This window comes from Cyprinodon tularosa, unplaced genomic scaffold (genome assembly GCF_016077235.1).
Source record: "Cyprinodon tularosa strain WSP-4 unplaced genomic scaffold, ASM1607723v1 ctg343, whole genome shotgun sequence".
Taxonomy (NCBI): domain Eukaryota; kingdom Metazoa; phylum Chordata; class Actinopteri; order Cyprinodontiformes; family Cyprinodontidae; genus Cyprinodon; species Cyprinodon tularosa.
Window position 1 is genome coordinate 1,652,655 of NW_024039056.1, and position 23,802 is coordinate 1,676,456.

The 23,802-nt window shown below is 35.9% G+C and overlaps 1 long non-coding RNA gene across 3 annotated transcripts in view; it reads left to right on the forward strand.

Moving 5' to 3' along the window:
- LOC119789665 overlaps positions 1-23,802 on the forward strand; it is a 170,403-nt gene that overhangs the window by 42,085 nt on the left and 104,516 nt on the right. For all 3 annotated transcript variants that reach the window (XR_005281612.1, XR_005281610.1, XR_005281611.1), the window contains exon 2: positions 14,270-14,365. This is a non-coding gene — a long non-coding RNA (uncharacterized LOC119789665). The remainder of the gene's footprint in view (positions 1-14,269; positions 14,366-23,802) is intronic.

Consider the following 23,802-nt stretch of genomic DNA (forward strand, 5'->3'; position numbering starts at 1 on the left):
GTCCAGCAGCCAGTTTCGAAGGGGTGTGTTGAAGCCCAGATGTTCCAGCTTTCCCACCAGGTGCTGTGGGATGATGGTGTTAAACGCTGAACTGAAGTCCAGGAACAGCATCCGCACGTGGGTGTTCTTCTCCTCCAGGTGGGCCAGGCTCAGGTGAAGAGCAGAGGAGATGGCGTCCTCAGTGGAGCGGTTTCGCCGGTAGGCAAACTGGAACGGGTCGAGTGTTGGGGGGAGACTGGAGACGATGTGTTCCTTTACCAGCCTTTCAAAGCACTTCATCATGATGGGAGTCAGTGCGACGGGCCGGTAGTCGTTGTAGCAGGTGACTTGAGGTTTCTTTGGCACTGGGATGATGGAGGCAGACTTGAAGCATGCTGGCACTGTGGCTTGCTCCAGCGAGGTGTTAAAAATGTCCGTGAGGACACCAGCTAGCTGACCTGCACACTCCTTGAGCACCCGCCCAGGTATGTTGTCGGGACCTGGGGCCTTCCGCGGGTTGACCCTCCTCAGAGTCTTCCACACGTCGGCTGTGTCAAGGCAGAGAACCTCCTCTTCCTGATGTGGGACAGCCTTCACTGCTGGAGTGCGATTTAGTGCCTCAAACCTCCCAAAGAAGTTATTTAGTCCGTTTAGGAAGTCAGCATCCACTTCATCCAACAGTCTGGTATCTGTCCTGTCCTGTGAGACTCCCAGATACAGACAGACCGAATGGTAATGGCAAACCAACCGGACATTGTGGTGGTGGACAAAAAGCAGAGGAAAGCATTTTTCGTTCAAATAGCAACACCAAGCAACTGCCACATCAACAAAAAGAGACAGAAGAAACTGAATAAATACCAACAAAGATACTGCGCAGAACCCGCAAGCTCAAGTTTACATATATAAGTTAATATATATATTGTAAGTACCGAGCCCACCTCTCTGCTCATTGATCTTCCTATCTGGTGGAGGCGTGGTTCAGCTATGTTGTAGCCACGGCTGCTCTGGGACAAACACAAGCAAGGCTGCCATACCATCGGTGCCACTGGGTCCTTTGACTACAGCAGGCACTGTCTTGCCCAAGGACACAACAAAAGAGAGAATCAGAGAAGATTTCTTTTACCTCAAATCTGCCAGCTTCATAAGTATTTGTTTTATCTTGACTGCTTGTGTTCTAGATTTTATGAACTTTATTATTTGTTTATTAATCTTCTTTCATCCCGGAAGTTGTGTGATCTGTAGCTTCTGTTTTAGCCACTGGGTTAAGTGTTGTTTCACTAATTAAACTCACCAAATGGAACTCCAATTTAAATGCTTGCTTTAGTGTTGTGTTTTTATCTAAAATAATTGAACACCAGTTTTAGAACTGCCTGTTTCATCTGTCATAAGGATAAGTGCCTAACACATCTAAAGCAGTTTAATTATTCTTTACGAAAAGCCCATAAAGGTTTGTGGATCAGGTATTTTTGGTTTATGGTGCCAAAACAACCAAAACATAAAAAATGTTTGCGATTATTGTTATTATCTCACGTGAGGAAACATTGAACAAATTGTATGTTTTTTTTTTATTGTTGTCAATAAGTGTTAGCTTCAACAAACCCCGTCTCCCACTAGCTTAACCTATTTACACAGAATACATACAGTAGAGTATTTCTATTATCAGTTGATCAAATAAAATCACACATTTTACCCTTTAAAGATTTTGTTGCAGTTGAGAAGTTACCTTGACGTAAAAAAATAAATAAATAAATAAATTAATTAAAACTTAAAAATAATCAGTTTATGATTCAATATTCTTCTAGTTGTGGAATAGAAAGTTTATCGACACAATATAATAATTTATTTTTTTTTTTGTCGAAAATCAAAAATTTTTTTTGTTACATTTCAATATCACATACCTCAAAGGTTACATGTTTTAACATTGCCTCATTGTCTTGTCTGTGTCATGTAAGTAATCTTTCGGTTGGAGCACATCTTTTCAGTTTATATTTTAAACATGCATTTTTCTTTTTTGCATCCTGAGTTTGGTGGGGCAGCATGACTACAAAGATTACTACGTGAATAGAACTATTGGATGAAACAAGAATGCAATGGATTTGACTCACTACAAACATCATGCCGCATCAAATAATTGCTTTTAGGAAACTATTAAAGCTACAGTGTGTAATTTTCAGCGACATCTAACGTCCAGACTGCAGACCGCAGCAACATGAACATCTCCCCCCCACCGCTTCTCCCCCCCAACAGTACGGCGAGCGTTACGGGACAAAATGTCTTCCACGACGTCAGCATCACCTACCTTCTCAAGTGATGAGGTTTGTTTACATAGATAATTTTTCAGATAGTATTTCATTAGTCTGTGTAGGGTATAGATTTCATGTAGACTTAAGATAATAAATATACCCGTTATTTTTTCTACATCGTTGTGACGTTTTGGTGAGCTGCTTTGCATGGTGATATAAACAGACGAAGTAATTGTAGTCATTAGTTTAGCAGCGAGATTGTGTTCGCTGGAAGAATATATATTCCCCGTTTACAGAGTGAGGAAGAGGGCGAGGAAGAGGGCAGAGAGGCCGGGGTGGGCGTGCAGCCAGGGCCAGGCGAAGGAGAGGTGCCAGCGGGGTGACTAGAGCAGAGGAGGAAAGGCTTGAAGATCTCCAAAGGAGCCGGAGAGAAGTAACCAAGGTATATATCCAGAAAAATTATTTTACAGAAAATTACTGAATAATTACCTATGAAACGTCAGGGACGTTGCTGAATAAGTATACTGGAGAGTAACAGCATCATCACACAGCATGTTATTGTAATGGGAGATCTCGCAATCGTTAGTTTGTTGGCTCTGCGCTGCCTTAGCGCAAAGATGTCTGCCTCCATGGCTGCGAGGCCCGCTCCTATGTAATTATAAATAAACGAATTCTAAGGCAACGCAAATATTAAGGTTAAGAGGCTGAGCTCGTAGATGATGATAAATAACATAGTTATGTATAATATATTACATTTCTGACTGTATATCCCTGTAATTATTACACACTGTAGCTTTAAGGTGTGCATTGGGAATAAGTCAGTGCACCCCAAATGTCCAGGGTTGCAACTATTTTACTTTCAGAAGGCAGGAATTATTGGAACAGGTTTAAGCTGTATATTTCTGTTCAGTTTATTTGAAGGCTGTTCAATAGTCTAGCTGTTTCTCCCATTTTCAGACCATTACTGAAAAGTGTATTTTCATATATACACAGTCTTTAAGTATATAAAGCACTTCATATTTGGCAACGGTTAAAAAGCTATATTGGACTAAAATATTGGCATGTCTCAAGTAGTGCCAGCAGGTTTTCCTTTTAAACATTTTAGGAAGACTAAACAAGAAAAGTAAAAATAATTATCAAACCCAGAGTAGAAGACAGAATAAAGTAAAATGAAAAATACATACAATTTATGTTTTGGTCAGATGTATTTACTACATTCACTATCCACTTTATAAGGTACGTATGTTTGATTATTTTTTATGGTATGGTTGCTGGGGCCAGATGAGCTGATTTTACCATTTCAGAAACTGCAGCTCTTCTGAGATTTTCTCAATAAGTCATCTGGTTACAGAGAATATTTACATAAAAAGGTAAACATCCAATCAACAGAAGTTGTATGAGTAAAGACTATTGTGTATATTTCAGAGCAACTTTTGGAAGGGGAACTGTGGAAGTTAAGATGGCAAGAGGAGCTCAAATGACCACTTGCTACAACCACAGCATACTGAATTATCATATATGAACTAACAACACATAAAAATAAAAAAACATTTTAGCAGTTAGGCTGCAGTAGCCAAGGATAACATTGAGTTTTGGTTTGGAGATCTAACATAGATATCATTTGAAAATCTCCTCAACAAGGTAAGAAAACCTTGGCTGGTCGGTTCTTGATTTGAAGCAGCAACATTCGGATGGGAAGGTTTGCATATGAAGTAACCAAACTAGTGGAGCTGGGCTGCCATATGGCAAGCAGTAGAATAAAAGGAACCTACTAGGGTCAGGTCATGTTCTTGTTGGGGCAACAACAACAACCATTTCCGAATACCACTAGAGGTTTAACATAATATTTGGCCAAAATAGCAATGTTACAATTCCTCCCTAAGTTCACCCTGAATTTCTTTGTAAACAATAGAAAAAGAACAAATAAAAGACTTACAGAAATTCTTTTTCAGAAACAATTATTTTGGTATAATTTTCTAATTTGGCAGCCTATCTGTAATTGTCTCCTGATTGGTTAAAATCCCAAACAACTTAACAAATAAATGGCACATTAGACCCCAACAAATGCATACACCTACATTTTAATTCTGAATTTTAAAAATATAAAGTAATCAATACACTTTCTTACTGTCAATGAACTTGGTTTAGCAACACATTTGTGAAATGTGGGAGGATTCAGTATTATTATTGGTTTTTGTGTCTTTTTATATAATTTTTGTGATGCACTAAATCCATGAACATCCTTAGTTTCTTTTTATTCAATTAAGAGTTGGGAGGACTATGGACTATCTAAGAAACAGGATCCCAATGCAAATAAGGAATGCACACTCACATCTATGGACAATTTTCCATTTCCTCATATCATTGGAAACTTACATAATACAAAAAAAAAAAAAAAAAAAAAAAGAAATCCAAAGGCCATTCAAGCAGTTTTTCTAAAAGAAGATTTCCTTTTTTGTCTTAGGGGAAAAAGCATGGCTTAATACGGGCTAATGAAAACTGATGAAACAGCTATTGAAACTTTTTAATGATGTCAAGGTCTCTCTATTTTGTTCTCTTTCTTTACAATAAAAGAAATTTGCCATGTGACATAACAACAAAGATGGGTCTGTGAAAAATTATTAAGCGAGTCATCAGTCTGGACCTGAATCTTGAAACTTCATTCAACGTGAAACATTTGTAAAACAGTCTCAACAATGCACCCAATGTTATCATTTCATTTACTCGTCAAAGTTCATAATAAATTGACTTTAAAGTCAAATAAAGCATTACAAAAATAATTGATAATACTATAAAACAGACAATTGTGGTGTTCGATCAAAAACATCCATGACATATTTTTTTTTAGTTTTGCTTTACAACTGATCCTCTAATAAACTCAAATCCTTTGCAGAATGAAAGCATATTAAATTGGCTGAAGAATCAAAGAATTTGCACATCTCTTTATTCTCATTTCAATTAAACTTTGAACTTTTCTGTTCAGCTCACAACCTCCTTTTTTTCCTTCCGGATTTTAATTGTTCTCGTTAATGTGTGCCTGTTAATTGTTTGTTTTTCACTTGTTTTCTGGGGCTATATGTGGAGTTGTTTGCAATAAAAGATTTAATCAAATCCTCTTCATTATTCCGGCTGTTTGTTTTTGGTTTTATTCAGCTTTGTTTTTCTTTTTACCCATTAAATGTTTCAATCCATTTACTCATATTTAATTGAATTCCAAAAAATAAGTGAATAAATCAACAATATAAATTGTAGCTATTATATATTATATATTATAATCATGGAGTCGCTAACCAATTTCTCTCAGCTGCTGATAAATCAGACAGTGTAAAAAGAAAACCCACTCATTGTTATTTATTCATTTATTTAATTCCCCCCAATTCCTACATTTATGTCCATTAAATAAATTTTTTGTATATCACAGCAGCACCACTATATGTTTTTGTAAGGAAAACAACTCCTGGCAACAGCAACTGTACTGCTATGGAGTCATTACTATAGCAGCTAAATAGCTACCATCAACCTGCAAGGAAAAACCCTTTAATGATGTTCAGATCTACATTTTCAGCCAGTTTAGCAACCTCAAGTTGCAAAATAAACTTATAAAACTACTAATTGTTAAAGTCAATTGATCCACTTTTAATGCATACCTCTGAGCAAGGGCGTAGGAATATGTTTACTATTGGGGGGGACACATGTCGGAAATCTGAGATTCGTATTCAACAGAAACATATATTAAGTATGCTACTTAAAAAAAAGGCTATTTAATCTTTTACTTTATTCCTTTATAAATGTGTCTTGCAAAAATAATGCATTTAAAATGTACATAATGCATTTGTTCATAAGATGTGAGCATATCACCAAACAAAATGACTGGAGTCTTTTATTAAGCAAAGGGAGGTGTCTTTCAGGGGCTTCAACCCTTAGCATATTTAGTGTCTGCATCACACTAGAAAATCAAATATTTCAGTTTGATTAAAAACAATTCACTAAGCCACACATGTGCAAAATTTGATATGTTTTATTTTGTCAAACTTGCAATAATGGTCAAAAATGAATTTATATAGGTTGACCGACAGAGGCAGCTGACAGTGTGTTGAAGAATTATGGACAGGGCGCTTTGAAGCATCTGGTTCAAAAACGCATTATCAACCTTTGGTAGAAATCCATCCATCCTTCCATTTTCTGTGCACCCTGTCCCTTAGTGGGGTCAGGAGGTGCTGGTGCGGGGTACACCCTAGACAGGTCGCCAGTCTGTCAAGACCTTTGGTAGAAATGGCGCCTTTAATTCCAGTTTACAGTACAGAACAGAGAAAACTACAGAGTTGTCAATGTTGTGTTAATCTGTTTATCGTCTAAAAAGAGGAGCCAGCAGTTTATTTGAGGAAATAAAGGTGCAGAAGTTAATTAGTTGGTTAATTAGTGGTTGTGCAGTGGACTGCTGCACAACCAATGCGACCGCCGCTGCTAAGAATTAAAATTAATTCTCCCTGTGGTTTTAACTAACGATCAGGAGCGCGGCAGGTATAACATCTGTCCATTTCAGCGAATCAAAACCACGCAAAAAATAAAAAATCCTCGTTAAACGCACGCCCAGACCAGGCCAATTTCAACACAAGTTGTGTTAGGTGACTGTTACTCACACTGACGTTTCTCTTTTTAAAAAAATCTGAGTAAGTCCTACTGCTGTTTCAGCCTTTTAGTTGGTGGTGGCATTGTACTGAAATGAGATATATAAAAAAAAAAAAAACATTTTGGCTAGCGTAGCAAACGTCTAGAGAAAGTTAGCAGTTAAATATTGGATGAGTGATCATCCCAAGACTACGGAAGAGGATTAGGGCCACTGAAAAAAAAAAAAAAAGTTAAGTGATTTTTAAATTTCATTTCAGTTTAATACGGGAAAAAGGTCAGAATTCTGACTTTAAACTCAGAATTTTGGATCTTAATGTAGATGGTCACCATGAAGGAAGAGATGTGGAGCTCTCAGCTTCACTGACAAAGATGTGAGTTGTTTGAGGTGGCCAGTGACACATTGGTGGAAAATGACGGAATTAGGCAACTTTTTACGTGCCTGAGGGGTCCCCTCATTAATGGAGGAGCAGAAGAGAGCTAGTCTCTAAAACAGACATGGCTATGGCTGGATGCTAACATGTTTGTTTTTAAACATACTTTTGTTATATTACATTTGTGTTGTGTTTTCCAAATAATGTAGAAAATGGATGGCGGGTTTACCTTTTATGAGCAGGACAGGAAGCAGAGAAGTGTAGCATTACCTCCAACTAGTTAAACTCATAATTATGAAGTTATTCAACAAATTCCTCAAGTAAAAAAGTGCAACTTTTATTTTTTATTTCTTTTTGTTGTTTTTTTTTTTACCAGATTTGTTGATTAATTTCAAAATTATGTATTCCTTCCAAATTTCCAAATCTGAAGAATTTTTTAAACCAATATCTACATTATTTAACATTTAGTTTATGTTTTAGCAGTACTTCCTGTTATATTTCTTTATACGTATATTTTACATTTTCTTGCACAGCAAGCTCAGCAGATTTGAAATTGTGTGCTTGTGTAAACACTAGTCAATCTTTACTCTAAACATATATTCTGGTTATTTTTTAGTTAGACCTACTTGTTTTTATGTATCTGTATAAGTACCCCCCGAAAAAAATAAAAACACTGTAAATTGATTAGAAATATTAATCATCTGTCAGATTTCTGAGATTAAAGTCAGAATTCTGAGATTAAAGTCAGAATTCTGAGAAAAAAGTCAGAAGAAAAAAGTCAGAATTCTGAGAAAAGTCAGAATTCTGACTTTTTTCCCCATGTTAAACTAAAAAAAAAATGTAAAAATCAGTTAATTTTTTCCAGTGGCCCTAATCCTCTTCCGTACAAGACTAAGATGACTAAACCAAAAAGATTCAGTTTCTATATATGAAAGTGAACTAAAAACAAAACGTTATAAATGGGCAATATTCATAGCAGCATCCCGACAGACTATTTTATATGAGGTGCCCCCAGGGACATAAATCAGAATTAACTTGCATATACACATATTAAATTACACTCTTCCATATAATATACTGAAAACCTCACACAAACACTAGTAAAAAGCTCTCACATAAACTAGTGAAAACATTGACCTCTTATATAATCTACTCAAAAGCTCTCATACAAAGTAGTGAGAACTGTTCATATAAACTGGTGAAAAGCTTTACCTTTCATACACACTACTAGAAAGCTTTCATATACACTATTAAAAAGCTCTCATATACACTACTAGAACGCTCTCATATACACTATTAGAAAGCTCTCATATACACTATTAGAAAGCTCTCATATACACTACTAGAACGCTCTCATATACACTATTAGAAAGCTCTCATATACACTATTAGAACGCTCTCATATACACTATTAGAAAGCTCTCATATACACTATTAGAACGCTCTCATAAACACTATTAGAACGCTCTCATAAACACTATTAGAACGCTCTCATATACACTATTAGAACGCTCTCATATACACTATTAGAACGCTCTCATAAACACTATTAGAACGCTCTCATATACACTATTAGAACGCTCTCATATACACTACTAGAATGCTCTCATATACACTATTAGAAAGCTCTCATATACACTATTAGAACGCTCTCATAAACACTATTAGAACGCTCTCATATACACTATTAGAACGCTCTCATAAACACTATTAGAACGCTCTCATATACACTATTAGAAAGCTCTCATATACACTACTAGAACGCTCTCATAAACACTATTAGAACGCTCTCATATACACTATTAGAACGCTCTCATATACACTACTAGAACGCTCTCATATACACTATTAGAAAGCTCTCATATACACTATTAGAACGCTCTCATAAACACTATTAGAACGCTCTCATATACACTATTAGAACGCTCTCATAAACACTATTAGAACGCTCTTATATACACTATTAGAACGCTCTCATAAACACTATTAGAACGCTCTCATATACACTATTAGAACGCTCTCATATACACTACTAGAATGCTCTCATATACACTATTAGAAAGCTCTCATATACACTATTAGAACGCTCTCATAAACACTATTAGAACGCTCTCATATACACTATTAGAACGCTCTTATATACACTATTAGAACGCTCTCATAAACACTATTAGAATGCTCTCATATACACTATTAGAACGCTCTCATATACACTACTAGAATGCTCTCATATACACTATTAGAAAGCTCTCATATACACTATTAGAACGCTCTCATAAACACTATTAGAACGCTCTCATATACACTATTAGAACGCTCTCATAAACACTATTAGAACGCTCTTATATACACTATTAGAACGCTCTCATAAACACTATTAGAACGCTCTCATAAACACTATTAGAACGCTCTCATATACACTATTAGAAAGCTCTCATAAACACTATTAGAACGCTCTCATATACACTATTAGAAAGCTCTCATATACACTACTAGAACGCTCTCATAAACACTATTAGAACGCTCTCATATACACTATTAGAACGCTCTCATATACACTACTAGAACGCTCTCATATACACTATTAGAAAGCTCTCATATACACTATTAGAACGCTCTCATAAACACTATTAGAACGCTCTCATATACACTATTAGAACGCTCTCATAAACACTATTAGAACGCTCTTATATACACTATTAGAACGCTCTCATAAACACTATTAGAACGCTCTCATAAACACTATTAGAACGCTCTTATATACACTATTAGAAAGCTCTCAAACACTATTAGAACGCTCTCATATACACTATTAGAAAGCTCTCATATACACTACTAGAACGCTCTCATAAACACTATTAGAACGCTCTCATAAACACTATTAGAACGCTCTCATATACACTATTAGAACGCTCTCATACACGCTACTAGAAAGCTCTCATATACACTATTAGAACGCTCTCATATACACTATTAGAACGCTCTCATATACACTATTAGAAAGCTCTCATATACACTATTAGAACGCTCTCATATACACTATTAGAAAGCTCTCATATACACTATTAGAACGCTCTCATATACACTATTAGAAAGCTCTCATATACACTACTAGAACGCTCTCATACACGCTACTAGAAAGCTCTCAAACACACTACTGGAAAGCTTTCATACACACTATTAGAAAGCTAAAATATATGGTCCCCCTCCTTTAATTTAGGCAAACATTGCTCAAATATCACCGAATCCAGATGGTTTGTTGTTGATGAAGAGAGGAATAAACACAGTTTAAGATTTGCAGCTAAATTAATTTGTTTCCATATTATGGAACTGCTATCAGGCACTTCCCATCATCTTATATCAGTAATAAAAAATTATAAATACAAATTTGGTATTTGGTGACTTGACTTTTATTTCTGTCAGGCTGAAGTGAAAAAACTTGGAAAGAGACTGATTCTCTTGGCGTTTAAAATAACAACACAAAACAGCATAAGAAAACCGCATTTATTTTTTTTATTTTACAATTTTGTAAACAACAGCGGCTGATTAAACTAAATGTCTCAACCTTGTATAATTTTACGACTTTTTATTTAACCAAGAAATGATCCGAAAGGCCTGGGAAATGATCAGATCCGCTTATGTGGCTGCAACGCGCGGCGCGCTCCCGACACAGGTGGAACAGATTTTCACATGGGAACAGAATTTCGCACAACACCGGAAAAGGATCTCTGTTGAAGCAAAAACATAAAAAATAAAGTCGAGTAATGCCCATGCTTCTGTGAGTTGTTTAGCGGATAGCTGAGCATGAATCAATAATTTTATTTGATACAATTTCGGCCGGAGATAGCACAATATGTACGGAGCTAGCCAGAATGACCTCCGTTTAAAACAACTTCCGGTGTAATGACGGTCCTTCCTGTTTCACTGAAACGCCTTCCGTTTCAACTGAAACACCTTCCGTTTCAACTGAAATCCGCTAATAGCTTTTCAGTAGTGTGTATGAGAGCTTTCTAGTAGCGTGTATGAGAGCGTTCTAATGGTGTTTATGAGAGCTTTCTAGTAGCGTGTATGAGAGCGTTCTAATAGTGTATATGAGAGCGTTCTAATAGTGTTTATGAGAGCGTTCTAGTAGTGTATATGAGAGCTTTCTAATAGTGTTTATGAGAGCGTTCTAATAGTGTTTATGAGAGCTTTCTAATAATGTATATGAGAGCGTTCTAATAGTGTATATGAGAGCTTTCTAATAGTGTTTATGAGAGCGTTCTAATAGTGTTTATGAGAGCTTTCTAATAGTGTATATGAGAGCGTTCTAATAGTGTATATGAGAGCATTCTAATAGTGTATATGAGAGCGTTCTAATAGTGTTTATGAGAGCGTTCTAATAGTGTATATGAGAGCTTTCTAATAGTGTTTATGAGAGCGTTCTAATAGTGTTTATGAGAGCTTTCTAATAATGTATATGAGAGCGTTCTAATAGTGTATATGAGAGCTTTCTAATAGTGTTTATGAGAGCGTTCTAATAGTGTTTATGAGAGCTTTCTAATAGTGTATATGAGAGCGTTCTAATAGTGTATATGAGAGCATTCTAATAGTGTATATGAGAGCGTTCTAATAGTGTTTATGAGAGCGTTCTAATAGTGTTTATGAGAGCGTTCTAATAGTGTTTATGAGAGCGTTCTAATAGTGTTTATGAGAGCGTTCTAATAGTGTATATGAGAGCGTTCTAATAGTGTATATGAGAGCGTTCTAATAGTGTTTATGAGAGCGTTCTAATAGTGTTTATGAGAGCGTTCTAATAGTGTTTATGAGAGCGTTCTAATAGTGTATATGAGAGCTTTCTAATAGTGTATATGAGAGCGTTCTAATAGTGTATATGAGAGCTTTCTAATAGTGTATATGAGAGCTTTCTAATAGTGCATATGAGAGCGTTCTAGTAGTGTATATGAGAGCTTTTTAATAGTGTATATGAAAGCTTTCTAGTAGTGTGTATGAAAGGTAAAGCTTTTCACCAGTTTATATGAACAGTTCTCACTACTTTGTATGAGAGCTTTTGAGTAGATTATATAAGAGGTCAATGTTTTCACTAGTTTATGTGAGAGCTTTTTACTAGTGTTTGTGTGAGGTTTTCAGTATATTATATGGAAGAGTGTAATTTAATATGTGTATATGCAAGTTAATTCTGATTTATGTCCCTGGGGGCACCTCATAATTTTACCTCTTTCACAAGTTTCTGATTTCTGTGTCCCCGTTTCCCTCCCTGCTGACTGAGTGCTCAAACACTCAGCAGTTCAGAGAGGGGAGGGGGAGTACAGTGACGTAACGCTATGCTGCGCCTTCAAAATAAAAGCACGCTAGTTAAAAAAATGTCAAAATCTAATATTTTGCGGTACAATTTTTGGGGGGGACATATCCACCTGGCTTTTATATTGGGGGGGACATGTCCCCCCCGTCCCCCCCGCTTCCTACGCCGCTGCCTCTGAGCCTTGCATGTTGTGATAGAAATGCAAAAATCATTTGGCCAGAAATGAGAATTAGACATTTTTCCTTAAAAGAGTTGTGAACTGTAGTCGGGCTTATCTTTGATAAGAAAATTTGTTGGTAAAGTACCAAACAAAATGTATTTTACTTATCCTGACCCTCAGGTCAACTAAATAAGGATTCCTTTCCGCTTTAAGGACTAATAACTAATGATAAATCTGTAATTCTTTAACCTGGTCAGTCCTTAAATATTACCTCTGTCATTACAGTATCTACAGCACATTTTATTTGGAAGGTCAGATTTATGAGACCACCAAAAAACTGCATAGACTCGAAAACCCTGATTGTCTTATCTCTTTTATTTGCTATTCTCATATACAGCTACCAATACTAGCTACTAAAATTCCCTAGTTATTTGCTGAAAATAAATAAATAAAATAAAGATCAATATAATGTGTATCTTTGTTCAGTTCACAGTTCAATATTTTGCTAAAGTGTAAAGGATAAAAGAAAAACATTACAGATACAGAAATGGAACACTTGAAGGCACAGTATAATGTGCAATCTACTTTTGGCATCAAGTTCCATGGGGCTCATCTTTTCTATTGGATGTTCCGTATGCTAATCTTTGTCACATGCTTGTCACATAAGTTTATGAAAAAGCAGAGGAAAGGATAAGACCAGAGTATATTTTTGAGATTCTTTCACATGAAAGTACCTAAACTGTGGAACTCTCTCCCCACTGAACTGAAACTACAGATGAATTAAAACAGTGGCTGAAGTCGCTACAGAGATGTTCCGATAAAGATGTGAATTCATAGGTGTTAAATTAATTTATATAACTGCATTTTAAACTTTCTGCTAGTGTATGTGCAGAATTAAAAAAAATTTAAGCCCCCTCTGGCCTGGTGTTGAAAATTAGCACATGCACTTGCTAACACACTTAAGCATTCCATCTGGTTTGTCCAATGTATAAAGTACGTGATGTCCATATGAAATAAATAAATAAATATATAGAATTAAAAGTAGATTGAAAATAATGAAGTGCGGGTAGGATGGCCTTATGCACATGTGGCATTTCAAGAAGTGACTAGGAGGTTCCCTACCTACATTTCCAGAAATTGCATGTGTAGTTTCATTGTTAGCACTTGCAATAAGTGGGCATGTTGCGAGTGATCTTTAATGATTGTTACGCAAATGCTTAGGTGTGCAAACCATTTTAGTTCTGTCCATTAAAATGAGGAGATTGCGTCGTCTACAGGCAGTTTTTGAGTGGCAGTAATAGGTTCAAAATCTTGCAGAAATATTGATAAATAAAACATAATTTCCACCCCTCCAATGTTTTTTGCAAACTCAATTGATTATTAAATTTTTTATGCACATTATTTTCTTTAAAGATCTTTTTCTAAGTACAGCTTTTGACCCGTTTCACTGAGGATTTATGATTGTTTTAAGGAAAATATGAAGCTTACACCAACTTGCAGTAATTAAAAGTGTGGTTTCATCCAGATATCTGACTGACGCCTATCCTCTTGTCTCTTTTGGGTGGTTTTCTGGCCATATCCTCAGTGTAAGTGAAAACGAGGCCTGGAGCCATGGGCTGGGAGGAGAGATGGCAGCCAGGATGGCACACTGACTGGAGGAGCGCCAGCTGCTCTCATTCAGGTAGGGATCCTTGCCAATTTCATCTCTGTTCACACCCTCCTTCCTGCGTATGTCTGAGTCAGTGGCCGTCACGCTGGCTGACATTCATAGTTTGTTACCCACCGAACAGAGACACTGCTTTGTTTCCATTACTTTATCAGTCACCCTTCACACGCAGAACATGATACAGAAACATAGGAAGTTAACCTCATTGGCTTGGCTGGTGAGACTGGTAAAGTTAAGTGAACTATTTTAAAAGCTATGTACAGATCCTGATTGATAGTACAGAGGCTAAAATGGATTGGGTTTCACAGATAATAGTTTTTCTTATAATGTGGATCTTTATAAGAAGTGTAAAAGCATATTTCAAACACCCGTGTAAATAATTAATATAAATCCATTAGTTTGTTTGAAAACTTCAAACCTTTTTCTCACTTTGTTGAAGTCGTCTATGGTTTATTTAGATGATAAAGGTTTACAATTCGCTTTATTGCAGTTTTTTTGTGAAGTTATCAAGATTTAGTGTAATCTAAAATGCTGCTTAGACTCCTGAGGACTCTACTTTTGATTGCTTACAATGTTACTTACCTCTTAAGACACAGCAGTATAATGTAGTAATAGGCTAAATGCCACAAAATATTCAGACTAGTAGAAATGCATTTAAAAGAAATGGAAAAATCCAAATACAAGCTGGGCAAGATGAGTAAAGAGCGTCAAACCAGCACCAGATCAATGATGCGCTTATTAGAGAAGGATTTTCTTTAAAAGGCATATTTTAATTCAAGTTTTCCTAGTTTGTGCTCAGGCTTTTGAATCCAACTTGTTTCCAGGTGTAAAAAGCAAGAACAATTTTCAGTGTCAAACAATCAGCTCCAAGAATCTAGAGGCAACATGCAGAAGAGAGATGAGAGGTTGCACTGGAAAAACGATCTAATATAAGGTAAAAACGTCTTAAATTCAGTGTATTTACCCTTAATATCAGTAGGTTAATTAGATGATTTGCCAATGGAATGGGTACTTTTACTCTTAAAATAAGATAATTAGATAAAATGCACTTGAAATAAGACAATGCAATTGTGTTTTTCTTATTTTGAATGTAAACTGTCTTGTTCCACTGGCAAAATGTCTCTTTTATCTCCTCGATTCAAGATCAAATGCACTTATTTTAAGAAAAAAAAAGACTTATCTAGATTTTGATTTTTTTCCAGTGTGAACACCAAACCTACCTTCACTAGAATACGGCTACTTAAGATGGATGCTGTTATCAAGATCTATTTTCTTTGAATTAATGGTAACTGTTGACAACTGTTAAACATTTGTTTTATAAAATAAGAAACAAAACATTCAGATTAAGACATTCAGACATAGAGCAGTCCACTGACCTGATGGATACTAAATGTATATGTGGGCGTACATTTCTCAGTTGTTAATATTTACGCACTTGGACTGATGATTTCTAAAGGGAAATACACTCACATGCAGTTTTATCAGATAAACCTTTCAAGTACAGCATTAAATCCTCAAATTCTTTCAGAAATGCAGTAGTTATTGATTGTATAGTTTCAACAAGGTCTCAGAATTTTTTCTTAGAGATTTTCTTCATATAAGCAATGGGGCCATCAGACAGTCATTGATTCATGATTGCCAATCTCTCCTTACACTACCACCCAAGTTACTGTGCCGAATTGAGATCTGATGATTCAGAAGTTCAGTTAATTGCTGTCCTCTTAAATAAAGAAACTGATATAATTTGACATGATGTAAGCTCGATGAGCATCATCCTGCTGGACAAATCCAAAATGTTGATCATAACAGAATCAACATGGTCAGCAGCTACACTCTGGGAGGTGATGAGATGCAACTAAAATGATATTAAGAAGAAACTCTACAAACCATCAGCCCATGCTGCTGATCCAAGAGAGCATTCATGTCAAACTATGGAGGTTGCAGCTAAAATAAAGACTCACATGAACAGGTTACATTTACTTATGATGTTATGCTCCAACATTGTTGTTGGGGGTTCAGATATGTTATTCCACATTATTTGACTGTAAAAAAAAAAAGGTTAAATTACAGTGATCTTTTTGTCCCCTAGATCTGCTCTTCCTTATTATCACTGATCGTCGACGTGAACATGAAACTTTCATCCACACCTTTTGGGCTATCCCCTGTAAACCTGGGATGCTTGTTCCCCATCAGTTGATCAGCATTTTCTGAAATATTAAGACCAGCTTGTCTGGCTTGAAATCATTTAAATCCTCTTTGTTCCCTTTCGTCATGCCAATTTTGAACCTTTGCTATAAATTCTTTCATAGACTGATTCGGTTTGTGAAGTTTTATTTGAGATGTTTTTTATTATTCTCTAAGCCTTTGGCTTGAGGGGTTGTGCATTAAAATAATAACTCTGATTCATGCTTAACAATAGTGTAAATCATGTGTTTTCAAAGTGATTTATTCTTAGCTTTGGAGTGCCAACATATAGTTGTTTCCTCAAATATTGAACATTGAGAAAATGCTTCAATAAGATTTGCTAGATATTTCACAGAGGGTAAATAAGTCAACACTTTGAGCAGTGCTTGCTTATTTTCATACTTGAGTAAGGCTACAGTAATCTCCACATGGAGTCTAACATGGTTTTAACACTGCCAAAGGACAGTCACTGGCTCCAAGACAGCTTGAAAACATCAGGTGTTTTATTGCTCTGGCCAAACTGCCCTCGGCTAACACACTCCAGTGTTTATATGGCTCAGCAAGAGCCAAATGATCCTCTCAACATGCAGGTCAAAAGCTATGAACTCAACAATGGGCAGTTGCCAGGGAACATGGAGAACACGGCCTGCCAATTGCAACAAGCCTGTGGCCAGACGGTGAGAGCAGAGAGTTAAGGAACAGCCAAGTGGTGTCCAGTGAGGGTCCCCCTGTTTTAGTGTTGGCCAAACAACGCCTCCGGGTGGAATGGACCATCTCAGTACAACTGGTGTGTGTATCCGAGTTTGTAAACTGGGTAATTACCAGTCAAAGCATGTCTACTCAGGCTCTTTTTGTTTTCTATTCGTTAGGAATGGCCATGGGAACATTTCAGGTTATTCCTTTTTTTTATTACCCATTTAAAGTTTTTTTCATTATTTATAATATGTCAAATAAAAAACGTATTGTACAGTACACTCTTTGCTTGATAGTACATAATAGCTGCTGATGGTCTGGAGAATACATATGTGTGGTAAGCCAGTGCCAAGCAGGAATTACCTCTGATTGGCAATAGTTTCAGTACTGCAACTTAATCTGAGGAGGTGTGTAAGACCATTTCAAAATTTTAATTCTACTTAAATTCTCTATTTGAAAACAAATGTTTTTAAGCAAAGAAAATTTTTCTCTTGTTTTCCCCAAATGAAAACATTGCCAATATTTGATGTCACAGGAAATTCAAACTGTTTGCAGACTGTGGAATATTTAGAAGATATCTAACCTAGACTCAGTCAGGATCTAAAATTTTAAAATCAGTGACATGACAGTTTAGAAAAGAAAAAGGAAAAGGTCTGATGGCAAAAATTTCACTATAACATAGCAAAAACACGGCAGAATGACTTGGACTTCATCTAAATAATGAAGCATTACACTCCGGAACAACACAGCCAAGAAAGGCTGAAAATGTTGCCTCTTTTTTTTGCTTAGTGACTGAAATAATCTAGAATAAAAAATAATGTTGTCTAAAGATTAACCTAAACCTGGTTAGCTTTTAAATCATCAAATGGGAAATCAGTTAATCTTTTGCCGGAATGGGCAGGGCAGGCCTTTAGAAGGGCTTTCTGTGAGTGGTACACAGACTGGTACTGGTAACACCTTCACCCAGTCTCTGCATACAGTACAGGTATCATTGGGCTGGATAAAACACATGCACATGCTCCTCTATGGGCAAAGCTGAATTTACAGCCAAGTCCACTTACAGACCATGAGAGGATAAACACTCAATTTGGCCAAATACACAAAGACTCGGCCAAAACTATCCCCAGTCCTTTCACGGCCAAAGGCATTTGCAGCCCAGTCCTGCTCAGCAGGGAATAATCTTGTTTAGCTTTCCACTTCTCTGGAACAATCCTTCAGAGGCAGAAACCAGAAAGTAGTAGAAGGAGGGGGTGATGAAAAGCTGGACAATCAAATATCACAGTGTTTAACACTTTATTTTTAATCCCTACCGATCCCATTCTGCCACTGTTAATTGCTGCAGTGCTACCTGCCACTAGTGATTTCTGAAATGACTTCTGAATTGAAGCATATGGATGAGGAGCCGCTCAGGGAGCTACGAGCGACTTGAGGAAGGGTCCCATTAAATAAGAGCTAGCTAATTACGTTGTCCTCACTTTTTTGTCCTGCACTATCCGAGTCCTCCCTGCCATTCATATATCTTTTTGTAATGAGTTAAGCCAGGGCCTGGCACCTGCGCTTGGTAATTAAACATATAAATTCTCCCCTCACAGAAATATGTGGACTCACCAGGATTGATTTATAGGGCTTTGTAAATTACACCATTGAGCTTATTTTCTCTGGCTGTGTTCTTTCTAAGGGGCTGGAATAGAATTAGACCGTTTTAACCTCCTCAGTGCAAGAAAGTCTTTTAAAAAATATATTAGTTAGATTTGCCTTTTTTCAAGTGTAACTGTGAAGTTGATGATTGTAAAACTTGTTGGCACCCCACAGCATTGAGGAATGAGAGGTTACACCTCAACAGCAAAGTAAATCCTTCTAAAATATATCAGTTAATTTGGTTCCAAGGATCACAAGTCAAAGGCACGTTTGTGGTTCCTTCTTGTTAAGATTTTTACTATATTTCATTCACTTTTCTGTTTTCTTTAAGTTATTCTATTTTTTAATTATATATTCTATCAGACTTTGAATGCATACTGACATCACAATACTATCAGTTTTGAATATTCACTGAGGTTAGAAGACATGAGTTTTCTGAGAAAGATTTTTATGCACTTTTATTCTTTGTAAAAGATATGAAACAAAAACGAAAGATATTTATATAGCTACCAAAAACTTGAATTAATTTTAAAAGGATCTTAAGTGATAAATGAAAAAATAACTCAATGATTGTGAAGAGGCAGGACATTTGATCAAATTTGAAAAATACTTATTTTAATATATTAAAATTAATATTTTTTATTCTATGCTAAATATGTCAAGCTTAGTCAAATGGAACATCCGTTTAGACATTAATTCATCATTAGATTTTGCTCTAGTCAAATGAAACACATAATTTAATCATCATATCATTACATAATCAAATTATCTACACCAGCTTTGATGAACGTGATGGAGAGTTAGAGCTGCATGTCATTAGAAAAATATTTTTTTTTCTTGAAGTCAAGAAATAAAAGCATGAAAATATGAAAGAATAAGGATGAGGAATATTGAGCAAGTTTCTAATTATTTGTAACTGTTGTCACTTACATAATTATGGGGGTTCACCTTTATGCTTTAGGGTTTTATTTTTCTAAAATGCATAACAAATAGCCAAGATTCATTTCATTTCATGAATTTTACACCAAATGTATTGAAATATACTTTAACTGCCTACTAAAAAATGACAAACACTCATATAGACCAGTCAGTTTCAGACAAAACCTACCAAACTGCAGCTGTTACATCTATGAACAGACAGTTGATTATTAAATAAACTTTAAAGGATGAATGATAGAAGCATTAGTAGCAACAATATTAAATATGGTTCTCAGTAGGTGTGGGTAAAGCAGCCAAAAGTTGTACTCAAGTAAAAGAAAGTAGAAATTAAGTAAGAATAAATAGTATTTTTTAAAAGGCTACACAAGTACAAAGTATTTGTTGGATCATAACATTTGTTTTCATCATTAGAAATGATGCAGTTAGAAAGGCGCAAATGCAGGTACAGTATTTGAAAGTCTAAAACAAGTAACAAATACAAATAAATGCAAGCTAACAAAAGAAAACTCACAGCAGAAGAAACTCTTTTTTAAATTCATTGTTTAACAAGAAATGTACAAAAGCGATCCTTACTGTGAGTAATGTATTTATGTTTAGGGTAAAAAAACCTTCACTTACAATGTCAGCTAATTATCACTAGTTATTAACCTAATCTCTGCAATAATTTATTCACAGTGAACAGCATAGCCAGAAATTTTAGTAAAGTAGGAGAAGCAAAGCATATCGCTCAAGTAAACGTAAAAAATAAAATAAAAATCTGTACTGTAAAACTACTCATATAAGCTCATTCTGATGCCATGAAACATCAGAATAACAATGCCAGCTTTAATCATTTCTCTGACTGATGGCAGACTAGGCTATAACTCTTTATTTATTGAGTTTAAATACTGGACATTATGATTAATTGAATATACTTTCATTAAAAATAAGATCTGCTGCTGGCAGCCTATTAACCTTATTTACTCATCAACCCATCAGCCCTTTTGCTCTTCCATGACTGTTTTTCTAATGTGACATTTCTTTCGTTGGTTAACACATATTTTGTTCAATTTCTTAGTTTGTCTTTTCTTTTGGCCCATGCCTGCAGCAATCGCAGCATTCCTGACACTTTTGTTAATAACTCATTGGAAAGTTAATGAAAACAGCACTCAGGCATATCCGAAATGATTGTGCTCTTTGTCATGCTAATAAAGTGAAAGATGTTCGTCCAGTGGGTGAATGCATGCGCATTACGAGGGAACCTCTGATTATGTGTGCGCCTGTTGCATCGTCTTCTTTATACCTCAACCCATCATTGTTTTCTGTCACCCTTTCGCTCTACCTGACACGTGTTTCAGCATAGTTATTACACAGGTCCTGAGTGTGGATCAAATAAGTCTTTGAACTGCTAAATGTGTATAAAAATATACTGCTTTTTACACAATTATTGGAGAAAATGAGCATATTCTTAAATCAAATGTTTCTGATTGAAAATGGGAAAAATGGGTGCTGAATAATGTCCAAATTCTCAGTGAAATGAATCATTCAGTGGCGCATCTACAGCATTGATAAGCACCTATTACTGCATACAGTATTGACCTGAGAAATCATTTAATGTATATATTAAATCAAGCTAATACTTTGTTCTAAAGTTACGCTGTCTAAATTTGTTCTTCAATTTCAGTATGTTAATTATTTCATTGGTCATTACATTCAAATTGATTTAAAAACATGATTTTGAACAATCAATGATTTTCATCATACATTTTGTCAAATGAATAAAACTTACTACAACAAAATTTTAAGTGCTACACAGTCCCTTGATCTCCTGCGGCCCTTATCGGCAAAATAAAATCAGTGTTTTTAATGGAGCATTTGCTTTTTATGGTTCAAATACAGCTAAATACTAAAGTAAATGAATTTAGAAGCTTTTATTTTCTGTTTGAAAACAAAAACATTTTTTGGTCTGTAATTGGCAGGTAATTATTCCCTGATCATAATTTATGCATCTTTTTTCTAACCTCGTGTACAACCATTGACTCAGGAGTTGCTCAGAATTTACAATTTCTACAACTGTTCCAAAATTAAGTTTAAGTTCTTAAGTTTGTTTAGAAAAGCAATTACAGATCTCAAATATGATTTTGCAGAGCATCAACAATTAAGTGTATTTTATTCATTCATTTACAAAAGATTTCCTTTTTAATTGCAAAGAAAAAAGCTACATTTCAGCAGAGCTTTGTTAATTTTAAATAGTAAAACAAGCTCTCTGTCTTCAATTACACAATTTAGAAGGAAGATAATTAAAGGAAACTGGAACTGAGCTGTTCTGGTGTTCAAGTCTGTGGAAGAACAGGCTACTTTATCCTTTTTATCCCTTTTCTTAGCCCAAACATGGATTTAGGGGGAAAAGGATAGAATATCCATAATAAAGCTAAAATTTGCATCACTATCCCAAATCATCCAAACCTTTTTAAAAGCAGAGGGATGGTTACTGGTGTTTTACATGAATTTTGGTTGCAAGTACATGTTAGGTCAAGCCCCTCACATAAATGCAAATCTCATTCTCATCTCATTTTTACTCACACCCTCACATTTTATCTCATGACTGAATAAAATTATGCTGTATTTGGAGCTTGGACAAATTTCTGAAAAAATGTTAAAAATGGAAAGTATGTTTGAACACAGCTGCAGACACATTATATCCGTTTTAAGTTGTGGCTATGTGCCCCAAGTAAATGCGCATTTTGCAAAAACAGGACCAGCTTGTGAGAATCCAAGAGACACTTTTGTCTATTTCTGGATGTGACCTCTGTCTCACACAGCAGCAAGCTGACAGCAGTGTTGAGAATACATGTGCTGAGAGTAGAAATAACAAAGAAAAATCAACATTCCTTTAAGTTTTGACAGAGAATGTGACTTATGAAATCAAAATGTTCATTGCTTGCAGGCATCCGTCCTAATGCCTTACACCCGATGCGCCTAAAATAGGCAGAAGGGGAAGGAATGAAAGGAGAATGGTCTCAGGTGTATGTCAGCGAGTTTTTTGTTTTGTCTTTGCATGTGACAAACTTCAATTATTTGTTGCAGTGGTGCATCCTTGAAGTAAAACTATGAACCTGATTTCTGTCATATGTGAGGAAAACTAATCGCAAGTGAGAACAAGAGAGACCAGCCAAGGACTTCATTTCTTTTGTGAACATCATGTTTGTGTGTGTGTGCACTGGGGTGTAAATGTAGACTTCCCTGCTAACAGAAGGGGGTGGGGTGGGGGGGGGGGACATCTGTTTGCCTGGAGGTGGGGGCAGACTTGCCCAAATGGCAGTAGGATTGGAAGCTTCTTCTGGAGTCCATATTGAAACTCCAGGGGAAGGTCACAAAGACAACAACAATATTTTGCCTAATCCTAATTAGAAACTGGAATTGTTAGATTTTGTACAATATGTTGTACAAATTACTCTGTGTTTAAAAGTGTACTGTAAGATGTCTGTTTAGCTTAGGGGTCTTTCAGCCAAATGCCCACAAAGTGTTCTTTGAAGGATACATTATAAAAATGATTAAAAGCCTTGACAAACCCAAGGACCTATTCATTCATTGGTTTGAGGGCTTGTAATTTTTAACATATGTTAAACAAACAAATATGGTTCCCTTACTACAGGTTTCTCTAGTGTGAGACACCAGAAATTGACAAAAACTCCTGGATAGGTTGCGAAAAAGAAAATCTGTGTGAAAGTGGGGATTGCCGCTGATTTAAGCTTGCGTTGTGGTTGACATGTCCCAGACGAATAAGAATATGAACAGGCAAAATGGGTTCTCAAATTTGAACATAATGCAAATTTTGTTAGGCGCCACTCGAAATGTCTAAATACAAGAATACCCTCCCACTTATATTTGAGAAAAACCTCTTTTAGGAAGTTGTTGATCAACCATACCTTTTAAAATCCTCCTCCTAGCAAAAGCCAGGCTGGAAGTTAATCCATGCCTCTTATAACAAAAAGCACATCTTATTTAAAATAGTAGAA